Source organism: Convolutriloba macropyga, chromosome 13 (genome assembly GCF_964194025.1).
Source record: "Convolutriloba macropyga chromosome 13, txConMacr16.3, whole genome shotgun sequence".
NCBI classification, from domain to species: Eukaryota; Metazoa; Xenacoelomorpha; order Acoela; family Convolutidae; genus Convolutriloba; species Convolutriloba macropyga.
The window spans coordinates 23,906,591-23,919,090 of NC_134480.1; the positions used below are offsets into that span (position 1 = coordinate 23,906,591).

A 12,500-nucleotide genomic window follows, 5' to 3' on the forward strand; every position below is an offset into this window, starting at 1 on the left:
ATATATATATATACCTATATATATATATATATATATATATATATATATATATATATATATATATAGGTATATATATATATATATATATATATATATATATAAATTTTAATATATATATATATATATATATATATATATATATATATATTAAAATTTATATATATATATATATATATATATATATATACCTATATATATATATATATATATATATATATATATATATATATATATATATATATATATATATATATATATATATATATATATATATATATATATATATATAGGTATATATATATATATATATATATATATATATAAATTTTAATATATATATATATATATATATATATATATTAGTTTATCTGTTTTTTTGTTGGTTATTGTGTTTCGTGAGTTATTTTGGTTACTTTTAGTTTGGATTGTTTCACTGCTTGGTACAAATTTGCTTTATTAATTCGTTATATCGAGGTTTGTACCAAGTATCGGTCAAATTTTTTGTTTAAGCTGATTTGGCTGTGCAAAACCAACTCTAAATTTTTATTACATTAAATTTTCTATTGAAACGAGGACATTAATCCTATGATCATTATGAAGTCAGTGTTTCAATCAATCGATATTATATTTTTCGTCTATAAACAATTGTCCTACTTTCTGATTGATTATTTTACATTATTCTGGTAATTGTTGTACATTTTTTATACGAACACTTGTGGTAAACTTGCGTGTTTGTATTTGTGCGTGTGTGTATTTGCGTTTGTGTGTGCACGCGTGTGTGTGTGTGTGCGTTTGTGTGTGTATGCGTGTGCGTGCGTGCGTGCGTGTGTGTGTGTGTGTGTGTGTGTGTGTGTGTGTTCGCGCTTACGCACGAAGCGCGACTTGAAATTAATCAGAAAAAATGACCGTTCTCCACCAGGATTGTTAGCAATAAACACCAAGCGCCCTAAAGGTTTTGGACAGGCATGCTGGTTTGATCATATTCATACTTAAGAAAAGAAATTTTTGAAGATATTTTTAGGAATATGACCATATTGATTGCTTTCTAAACATATATAGGTTTAGAAAGCAATCAAAATGGTCATACTCCTAAAAACAACTTCAAAAATCAAAAACTTCTTTTCTTAAGTATGAAAAAACGATCAAATCTAACATGCCCGTCAAAAACCTTCAGAGCGTTTGGTGTGTATTGCTAACAATCCTGGTGGAGAACGGTCAATTTCAATTCGCGCGTCGTGTGTAAAAGCGCACATACACACACGCACCCACACGCACACACACACACACACACACACACGCACACGCACACACACACACACACACACACACACACACGCACGCACACACACACACACACATAACAAAACCAACCTTGTCAGACATTATTTTGCGCAGATTGCTCGGAGAAAAAACCGGTCCATTCTGTAAAATGTTGGTCAAAAATAGTCATTTAATATTAAATGACCATTTTTTTACCAACATTATACAGAATTGATGGGTTTTTTCTTAGCAATCTGCGCAAAATAATGTCTGCAAGGTTGGTTTTGAATTTTAAGTAATTCATCAAAATTATGGACGCCAAGTGGCACGTATCCCACTTCTGAAAGTTTCTGATCATACCCTGGACGAGAGAGAATGGCTATCTTGTAAGATCTTACAAGATTCTTATAAAAGATGGTTATCTTATAAGTTCTAACAAAAAATGGTTATCTTGTAAGATCTTACAAGATGAATGGTTGTCTTGTAAGATTTTACAAGATGAATGGTTATCTTGTAAGATTCTTGCAAGTTCGTTCCGGTTGAGCTGCATTCTCATTGGTTCTTTAATGCGCAATTTTCTTCATTTAATGCGTTGAAGTTTTGAGAAGTGTTTGCGTATTTTGACTGATATATTTATTCATTAATTTGATTGAAAAATGCTTTTCAACATAAGTTTTACTGCACCAGTACAAAATTATCAACTTTTACTTTTGACTTATTGCGAAAAAACTGAAAACGTGAAAGAAATTAACATGCTCTTATGAATAAAAAAATGCAGATTTGTTTAATATTAAATCAATTTTTTCTCATTGCATTCAATCTGGAGGAACAAAAAAACCCATATTCGCACTTTCTATTTAATGCTGGGTGTAAATTTATTACTCAAAGAATTTTTTTTGACTTTCAAGTTTTGCACTGTTTAGAACAAATTTCACGTTTTTTCGTCTTGGAAATCTTCTCCAAATTTTTTATGCGCTGTGTGTTTCAGTCCTCTGTATTTCGATTCCTGCAAGACAACGGTTAATCTTGTAAGAATCATACAAGACGATTGTTTATCTTATAAGGATCTTGTAAGACGAATGCTTGTCTTGTAAAAATCTTGTAAGACGAATGCCTATCTTATAAGAATCTTGTAAGACGAATGCTTATCTTGTAAGAATCTGTCAGAAAATCTTGTAAGACGATGCATCCTCTTGTAAGATTCTGACAGAATCTTACAAGATCTTACAAGATAACCATCCCCAGTTCACTCGGGTATGGAAAAAAATAAATTTCCTGTAAATTGCGAACAATATTGACACAGCAAACACACGATGGTTTATTTTCAAACATTTATCCAAACAAAATATTTTCTAAAGAAAAGGCTTGGCAATTTATAAAGTTATCCCTAGTTTCTTACAAGAACATAAGATAAATATTGGATCACTTAAAAATCTCACCTTTAGATTTCACGCGATTTAGTATTTAGCAGTATAATTGCGGAATAAAATTGTTCCTTGAAGTCGACAATTTTCTGGATAGTGATTAGTACAAAATTGATTTCACACCTGATACCACATTGGGTAGGAAAAAGGGCAAATTGGGCATGAGAAAATCGGAAAAGGCGTAGACCCAGACCCGCTTTGACTTCAGAACAAAGTGGACGAAATTTCGCTAAATCTATTTTTTTAAATTTTTAAAGTAAACAAGCGCCCTGTGAATGCCTTTGCCCAGAAAGTTGTCAATGAGCTTGCCAAATCAAGTCATTTGGATTTTCTTGGAATTACTTTCTGGGATCATAGTAACATAGTAAATCAGCACTGAATTATGGTATCTCAAGTCTGTATTTTTCTGTGATCAATTTCTGATCAGGACACTTTTTACCATGAAAAAAATATTTTCGAGGAAAAATGATTTTCACAAAAGCAAGATTACTAAGAATGTTAACGACAGGCTGTGGATGGTAAATTAGGCGGAAGCTCGATTAGGCGAAGCCAATTTTGTGGCCACTAGGTGAAAATTTTCAAATAACTTTTTGTGCAAGTTAGGCGAAAACTAATTAAAACACATAATGACGGTAATTCAAAATCGGCTTGACGCTATGAAGTACCCAAATCTCCCTAACAATTGTCAACTTAATAAGAACTCATATAAACATGGATCACAGAATCAACCGAAAATTGGTTTTTCCATATTGTAAAGTCGCCTCATTTCAGTTTACTTGTATCCCATAGTTATGTCAACGATTATCTGGAAGTTAACCGCCTCAAATAGCTCCCATCTACTAAGAATGACGAGCTCGCATCTATTAAGAATGACGCATATTTTTTTAAAAAAAATAGTATTTACTCATTCTGCGGTAAATTTTAACAGAATCCCCTTCTCGGATATTACCAAGGAGCGTACAAAGGATGTGAAAGGTGGTATTCAATCAATCCCATTTCATGTTAAGACAATATTTATGGACAATAGAGTACTTTACAGCTTCAAGCGGATATTGACGTAACGTTTTTAAGTGTTTTAATTGGTTTTGCCTATTTTCCGCAAAAAAAATAGTTGAAAAATTTTGCCTAATGACCACAAAAATTGACTTCGCCTCTTCGAGCTTTCGTCTAATATCATACGCCTCCAACAGCCTACATATCAATTATTCCTAAACAATTGAGGTACCTTCAGCCAAACAGCGTTTTCAAATGACCAAAAAACTCTGTCATAGGGCTGACATCAGTTTATATTACGAGACTGATGAAAAAATTTTTCATGCCCCTTAAAAGTTGTTAAAATTTGAGAGCCGGTGCCGAATATGGAATACTTAACGTGTCAAAAAACTTAACGTGGAAAAATGGCAATACATAAAAGAAACGGATAATTAGATTAAAAAATTTTGAGGTAATATTGACACCCAATGAAATGAAAATTGATACACACTAATTTTTAACATGATATAAACGTGCGGCACGAAAACCGTCAGAAAGATATTTTGGACATGCAAGATTTTTGCGAGAAATTCAAGAAATAATATCTTGAAAAGATAAGCAGGAAAGAATCGCCATGATAATATCAAAAATTGTCAAGTTTAAATAAGATTTATCGTTTGTTATCAAACATTGGATTCAGTGGGCATCATAATCTCAAAATGATTTTTAGTGTAGTTGAATATCACATTTTCTAATTGTAGATTACTTTATAAGTAGCTATAGTCCGTATCACTTAGAAAAATTACATTCGCCTTCTCGGCTTGATAATTTGTTGATAAATTTAACAGCCAGGATTCACAGACTGGTTGTTGCGCAAGCACACATTGGCTTCCGTTACTGTCGCATGTGAGCAACTTGTCACTGAAATTTGCGTCAAATATAGATAAGATTTATTATTTGCTGCATGGATCGACATTTTTACTGTAGTAAAATGTAGTTTTTTAAGAGTTTTTGAGGATGAGATAGTCTTGAATTGAAATGTAGTTAACAAAGAAGACAAAATATGAAATATTGGACTTCTCAAATCTGAGGAAATTGGTTCAAAAAAGCTTTTCTTTCAGAGAATAAAACTGAAAGAAAAAAGTCGGATTTCCGTTAGACTTAAAACTCTCAGGAGAAATGTAATCCTTTGTTTCTGCTGAAGACTTGGTTTAATAATGATAAATTGCGGCAAATCAAATAAAAAAGAGGCGTTACTATGTTTCACATTTTCAGATAATAAATTTCAGTTTAATCAAATTTTTAGTTTTAAATTTTTCAAATTCGAGAGTCCGAGATTCTCGGAGTTTTCTACTTCCTCTCATAGCAAAAATTCATGGAAAAACAAATTAAATGTATCCAGCAAGCAACACAATGCCTAAAACGTATGAAAAACCTTATGATCTTATAGCCTTCAATAATATAACTTAATATTGTTTTTATCCTCAAGAGATCAATTGTGAGCGTAATAGCGTTTGAACTTCGTTTCTATGAAAAAAAGAAATGGTAGAGTTAATAGAAACTACAGTGGGCTATAATACAAATCAATTTCAGTGCCAAGCACTCATTTGTATATTCATCCAGCAAAATTTTCTAAAAAATAAAAAAAAGTCATGGGGAACATGTACTTAGCTAAATTCACTTTACCAGCTGTTCCTTTTTAGCCCAATTTTTTGTAGTTCATAAAATTGAGGCAAAATCTTACCTATTAAACACATTTTCAGGTTTCTTTTCAAACTGAAAATTAAATTGCTAATATAAATTTGATTTAAATACGATCGTAAAAACAAAAACAGGCAAAAACCATCAAGTCCATTTTTTGGAAACGGTGTCAGAGCCTATAACATCATAATCCATTCACTACAAATATTGAATATAATCGATTAAACGTTATTTCTATTTAAATTAATGTGCCTTTAATGCGATAATCGAACGAGACAGAAAAAAAAAAGAACTTCAAAAGGTAGACAATGTCAACAATTAAAACATTGTTTTAAAAGCTCCTAGTGTCAACGCCAGAAAACCATTTTCTAATTGAATAAACATCGCTAATGATTGAATCATATTTTACTCACCAAAAAAATGAGGTCTGTCTTTTAATGAAATATGCAGGGTGGCAGAAATAGGATCAAAATAGGCAAAACACAGAGCGAAAAAAATTTTGGAGTGATTTCAACCATACGCTTTCAACACAAAGATTGCTTTGTTACTGCCCAGGAAGCCAGTCAGATATTACATTACTGCGACTAATTCAAAAAGACTAAAAAAAACCAACAAACACAGAAAAAACTCAACTTTCACAAAAAGCTTGAAGCTGAAACAACATATGCTTTTTGCTGATATTGTACTCTATTTTCAGTTGCCTCCACTTGCAAATCAATTTTACTTGGCAACAACCGAGCTGAGATTTGAAATCGTTCTGGATTTGAAAAGGTTTTGGCATTTTTGTGTGTGTACTTTTAGGTTATTTAACCTAAAAACACACATACAAAAATGCCAAAATCTTTTTTTTCTAAAGTACAGCACCCCATTGCAATCCCAATTTTTCTTGAACCGTAAAATTCCACAAATCAGCAAGAAATCATCTCTCTATTGCTGATTTTGTCCTTAAACCAAAAAAATTTCTAGATATTTCTAAAAAAGCTAGTTTTACCAAAAAGTGATTATATCCAAACTAGATGATGATTTTGGATTATTATCGAGTTTTATTGGCGAAGAACCATAATGCATCAACTGAAACCGATAAAGAGTTTCTTCGGTATCTCCTAACATGACCAATTAGTCCTTTGAATAATTATACACAGTCGAAAGACTACAAAAGCAACATGAAATGCTAGCGAAAGTCAAGATATCATTAAAACATTAGGAAAACCATTTAGCGGAGCCATAAAATCTATCATTTTTACTGAGAAAAGAACAATTTGTATTCATTGAACCTAATTTGCACTTAAATGCGACCTCTTACTATTCAAATTTTGTTTTGAAAACAAATTTCCCTGAGTTTCGGGTGAAAAAAATGCAAAAAATTGATAAAGGACAAACCCGAATTATAATCTTAAACTTTCTTCATTGCAAAACTCAACAATGAGATTGGTTTTGCAATCACTAACCGGCTCTTAAAAAACGCAAATTCAAATAATTATGCAATACTTTTTTTCGCAAACTAAAATTTCATTTTACCGAAGCTAAGATCAATTTAATTTAACCTAGATACGTTACAATGTTAGATCTAGATTTTCGCAGGAACAAGAGGTGAAAAGGCCTTATCTGAATAAACAGAGATTGTGTTAGCAGTTTTGATATCTGCATTATAAGCCATTCTGTACAAAGTGGAAAGATATTTGACACCATTTTTCATTTTAAAAAAGCTGAGTTTTTCAAAAATTAGGAAAAATAAAACCAAAGCAGTTGGTCCGAAGAATTCAATAAATCAAATTATATTATCAAACGTAAAGCCAATGAAACTATCGTTAACAATTTTATCTTATTTTTATCAAACTCGATTTACAAGATTTAAACCCCCGTTTTACCTTGAAAAACGCAAAATTAAAGAAAACATTTTAAGTTCCGCGGTTAACAAGTTTTCTAATAATACAACCCAAAACTCTGGGCGATGAATATAGCGATCGGCGAAAATTGACTGAACAAAAAACGCAGTTGAGCTTTTACCCCCCCCCCCCCCCCCCGCTGAAGTGGGTCAGATCATTAACTTTTTCCAAATAATTGGTGTGAGATGAGATGTAATCAGATGTAATTGCAAAGAAATATTTCACAATTTTTTCAAAGAAATCGACTTTGATGCATTATAGTGTGTTATGTTGTCCGAATCAGCCTTCTTTAGACGATTAATAATTTAGTAAAAAAATCTGCTAAAATCAATTTTTATCTACCATTTAGATGCGGGCAAAAATTAAGGCTGACTTAAATAACAAATTAACAAAGTTAAATAATTATCGACCAAAATTAATGAAACCACGCCTACAACCAGTTGAAAATTTTAAAATTTTGATTTAAAAAAAGTTTGTTTTTCTGCAAAAGTAATCATAAAGTTGTCAATTCACTGGATTTAATTGATCACCCCTCACAAAAGAAGCAGCTTTATAACTTATTAATTTTTTGTTTAAGCCCCAAAAAATAACTAAAGTAATTATTAAACTCCTTTTCTCCAAACTCATAATGTATAGTGTGCAAGCGAAAAGTGAACCCGAGTTGGCTCATATCTCGATGAGCTGGTCAGCTTTGTTAAGCCCAATAAACAATTATTATAGACAACGAGTTATGCAAAACAGTTAAATTTATTAATACAATTGAATTTAAATTTTGGGAACTCAGTAGTTAAATTTGGTTCTCAGTAACAATTTTTCTTACCTTTTTGATGATGCTAAAAAATTGACTTCACGCGGAATCGAAAAGATTTCACAGACTGATTTCTGTACTGAAATTGAAAGAAACTTTAGTTAAGTTGAAGCAATATCCTTTGAAAGTGGTTCAATATCCTTTATGTTCTTCACTAGTTATTAAAATTACGCTCCCGGCATCGACAAAAATTTTCTTGTTCCATTCCTTTATTTGGTGAATTTTTCAGTGCTAAAATGACTAATTTTTCTAACTGTAAAAGCACCAAGTTGCGTCGGGGAGTCAATGGTGGCAAAAATTTGGATATTGGGAAAATTTTAGGATAAGGAAAGGTAGCCAATTGTTAAGAATCAAGTAATTCAATTAAAGCTGTCACGTTTTAAATCGGGCCATTTAAAATTTGCATTCTTGAAAGCAACAAGCAGCTACCAGGACTTTTCCCTAAAGAGGTACAAAATTGACTGTCACGGTTTCAAATGTCAGAAATTCAGTTCAAAACATATGATATACTGAATAAATTCAGCTACACCGAATGATTGCAAATGATTGATTTCAAGTAAAAAAAATATGGCGTTGTTCATTTGAGTCGTTAAAATATGGCGTTGTTAAAAATAGAGAGACAACTGTTATAAAAATTCAGTATACAAAAACAAAGCTAGGGAAAAACCGCGGTTCAAATTTCTTCAGGTAAAAAATGGTTTAATTTTATAGATGGATGGAAGCATCTTGACTATCCCGGAAGAGAGAGAATGGTTATCTTGTAAGATCTTGCAAGATTTTTATAAAAGATGGTTAATTTATAAGTTCTGACCAAATTCTTACGACTGATGCTTATCTTGTAAGATCTTACAAGATGAATGGCTATCTTGTAAGATTCTTGCAAGTTCGTTCCGGTTGAGCTGCATTCTCATTGGCTCTTTTGCGCGCAGATTTCTTCACTTAATGCAGTGAAATTTTGAGAGTTGGTTGCGTATTTTTGACTAATATTTTTATGCATTAATTTGATTGAATATGCTTTTCAAAATAACAAATTTTACTGCATCAGTACAAAATATTAATGAAATATCAAGGCCAAAAAATGAAACGCGTGAATAATTAAATTTTCTCATATTTGTGCTCTTATGAATTATAAAAAGCAGAATTATTTGTTTTCAATTAGGTGTATTCTCATTGCATTCAATCTGGAGAAACAGAAAAAAGTACCCATATTCGTATCTTTCAATTAATAAATACTGGGTAATAATTGATTATTCAAAATCATGTTTTTGACTTTCAAGTTTTACACTGTTGAAAAGAAATTACATGTTTTTCGTCATGTGAATAGTCTCCAATTTTTTTGTGCAGTGTATTCTAGTTCAGTGATGAACCGCTGCCTTGCAAAACTCTTGCAAGACAACGGTTAATCTTGTAAGAATCATTTAAGATGAATTTTTATCTTATAAGCATCGTGTAAGACGAATGCTTATCTTGTAAGATTCTTGTCAGAAATTCTTGTAAGACGATGCATCCTCCTGTACGATTCCGCCAGAACCTTACAAGATCGTACGAGATAACCACCCCAGTCCACTCGGGTAGTACTTAATCTATATGGCAATTTATATGCAACCAATTTTAGTCATAGCAGTTGATCAGTTTTTTGGAATGCATGCAATTTGAATCAGTTTCAAACGTCTATTCAACTTCAGTGAGCAAGATAAATTTTCGAAAAAAATGCGCGTTTTTTGTATGTCAACTCACAGTTGTTTTTAAAAGTTTTGGAGAAGAAAACCTTTAACAGTAGTAAAAACTCTATCATAAATGTAACATTGATGTCGTTCTTAATTCAGCACTTATAGAAAACTGCAAATTTAGTTGAATTTTTCTATTAAAGATATTTGAAATTTAAACTATTTTTTTTCCTCTCACTGTTGCCTACATACGCTTACAACTATAACTTTAAAAGAATTTTTTAAGAAGGGATGGTACAAATTTTTGATGAAATATACCGGATAAAAATTTTGCAGTCACGGCAAAATTTCAACGACTCCTCAAAAATTAAAACTAAATTTCGATCAATAATTTAAAGTGCAAACATTACCATGATTGAATTGAGCAATTGAATTTAAATAAAACTGTTAAAACTTTTACGAGCGACTACATTCTTTTCTAATTTTGATTAACGCTATGATCTCAAAGTAATTTTGATAATAACACTGTCTCAAAGATGTTTAGTGAACAGCAAAACTGGGGTGCCCAGAGTGAAAACCAAAGAAATCGTCGCAATCAATGTTTTCATGCAATGTTTGTGAACGCTGAATTGATGATAATTGGTCTGGGCTTGAATGTGAAGTTTTTGGGTCCTGAAAAATACGTAATCAATTGTAAAGTAGAAACAGAATTCCAGTTTGTCAATTTCTGGGGGAAATGATTAAAAATGGCCTTATATCTAACTAAATTAATAAAATACTTCGCTAACTTCAAATTTAAGGAAATTTGGAAACAAAATTATCTGGATAAAATTTATAATTTTTATTTTTATAATAACTATTGAAGTTTTCATTTCCTTCATTTCGGCTATGATATGCAACTATTGTCGTCAATAAAGGAGATAAATTTTTGGCAATAAAAGGTTGTTAATGTGCTTTCTTGTCTACAATTCTACTAGCGGAATTTTTGCTCGTGGGTCTTTCTAGATTGAATTTAAGTTTAATAAAACATTCAATCTTGGGCGAAAATTTTCAATTAATCGCATATTGCTTAGTATATGTAAAAACCGTTTAATTTAAGCTCCCCCCTTATTTTCATTCACGTTTACAAGCCCAAATTACCCATCATAGCCTTTTCCACAAAATGAAATTTTGAAGTCAATTCAAGATTGCTGTGTGAACAAAATTACATCATAAGTGAAAAACGTCAATTTTAATTAGAAGCAACTTGACAGAAACCGTTTTTGTTAGAGTCTATTGGAAAGCCAACTAAGTTCAAGTTGAAATTTTGACGTCAATTTAGGACTACTAAGTGACCAAAATATCATTCAAGTGAAAAAACATCAGGTTTCAGAGGAAACTCCGTTTTTGTTAAATTCTATTAGAAACCATTAACGTCAATATTCCTTAGAAGCATTTTGCTTTAAGCATAAAAACAGTCGTTGCTGTCAGAAGGAAGGGGAAATAATCAATTTCAATTGGTTTCTATCGTTCATAATATATCAATAAGCACAACTAAAAAGTTTTCAATTTGTACCTATAAAAGGTCAGACTGATAAATCACGGGGAAGTCGAAAAAATAATGGATGCCATCAGTGGGCGTGATTTGAGAAAGTTGATTTCTAATGCCATAATTAATAATTTTTTACTCTCAAGAACTACAGTAGGAAACAAAACAACAAATGAGAAGAAAAAGGCTGGCTAATTCTGAATTTTAGAAACTATTTCACAAAAACTTTCAGTTTTTCAGCTAAAAGATTCGATTTTAATTGGTGTTTCAGGGAAAAATGTAATGAGAATGGCACAATCAACTTTGTTATCGGTTTTCAATCCACGTGTTATCTAATTTGTAAATCTCCAAAATTTCGTAAATTATTTTTGAAATCTATTCATAATATTGTGTTGTAATATCATATATTTCGAAATTATACATCATTGTTTTTTCACACAGAAAATGATATATTTCGCATTTGAACTTGAATATATAATCACGAATTGTCTCCCAATAAATGATCACAACCAAAAAGTTTTTCTGGTTCCACAATTGTCAAAAATTTTGAGCAAGGCCGATGAAATAAACGTCAAACTTAATTGCAAAAATGCACAAGGGATTTATTTAGGGAGGTCTTGATCTGGTTGTGTGAATGCATGAGACATGGGGTTAATTTCTTCCTCAGAATTCAAATTATGTATTTCAAGAAAAAACGTTCAAGGAAATGAAATTACAAATTTTGATACCAATGAGTACAAACAGTCATCTTTTCTCCGAAAACAAAGGCCGAACACAGCTCGTTTCATAAATCGGAAGATCGGAAATAATTTGAGATGTAGATCTTAAATAAAAAACATCAGTCAAAAAAAAATAATTCCACTAACTCGAAACTGGATGATTTTATAATGTTTGAGTTTACAGCCCCGTTTCAAAGCTCACATATAGCCAATAGGCAGTCATTTTTTTTCATAAAAATAAATATCGACTAACAAAACAATTTCCAGTTTTATAGCAAGGCAAGAAAACCTTTCAACGTGCCTGAACATTTATATCTCTAATTCCAGCAATTTTTGCTCAGCAAAATGTTTCATTTCTAAAAAACAGAGAAAAAAATTTAAAAGAAAGGATTGTTTATTCTTTTGAGTATGAACTATAAAAAACAGAGCATAGTTTAATGGCAATGTAGTCATAAGAATTATGAAGAAATAAATAGCATCTATTGAGAAGGTTAAGAATTGTATTAAATTTAAAATGTGTAGAAAGATCTTGGCA

General features: G+C 31.2%; 1 protein-coding gene across 2 annotated transcripts in view; it reads right to left on the reverse strand.

The window, feature by feature from the left end:
* LOC142351460 (uncharacterized) overlaps positions 1–12,500 on the reverse strand; it is a 104,885-nt gene that overhangs the window by 65,150 nt on the left and 27,235 nt on the right. Inside the window, exon 1 of one of the 2 annotated variants that reach the window (XM_075403483.1) lies at positions 8,064–8,415. The exons of the other annotated variant lie outside the window; for it this stretch is intronic. The gene's annotated coding sequence lies outside the window, so the exon portion shown is untranslated. Of the gene's footprint in view, positions 1–8,063; positions 8,416–12,500 lie in introns of those variants that run through there. 2 annotated transcript variants of the gene reach the window in all.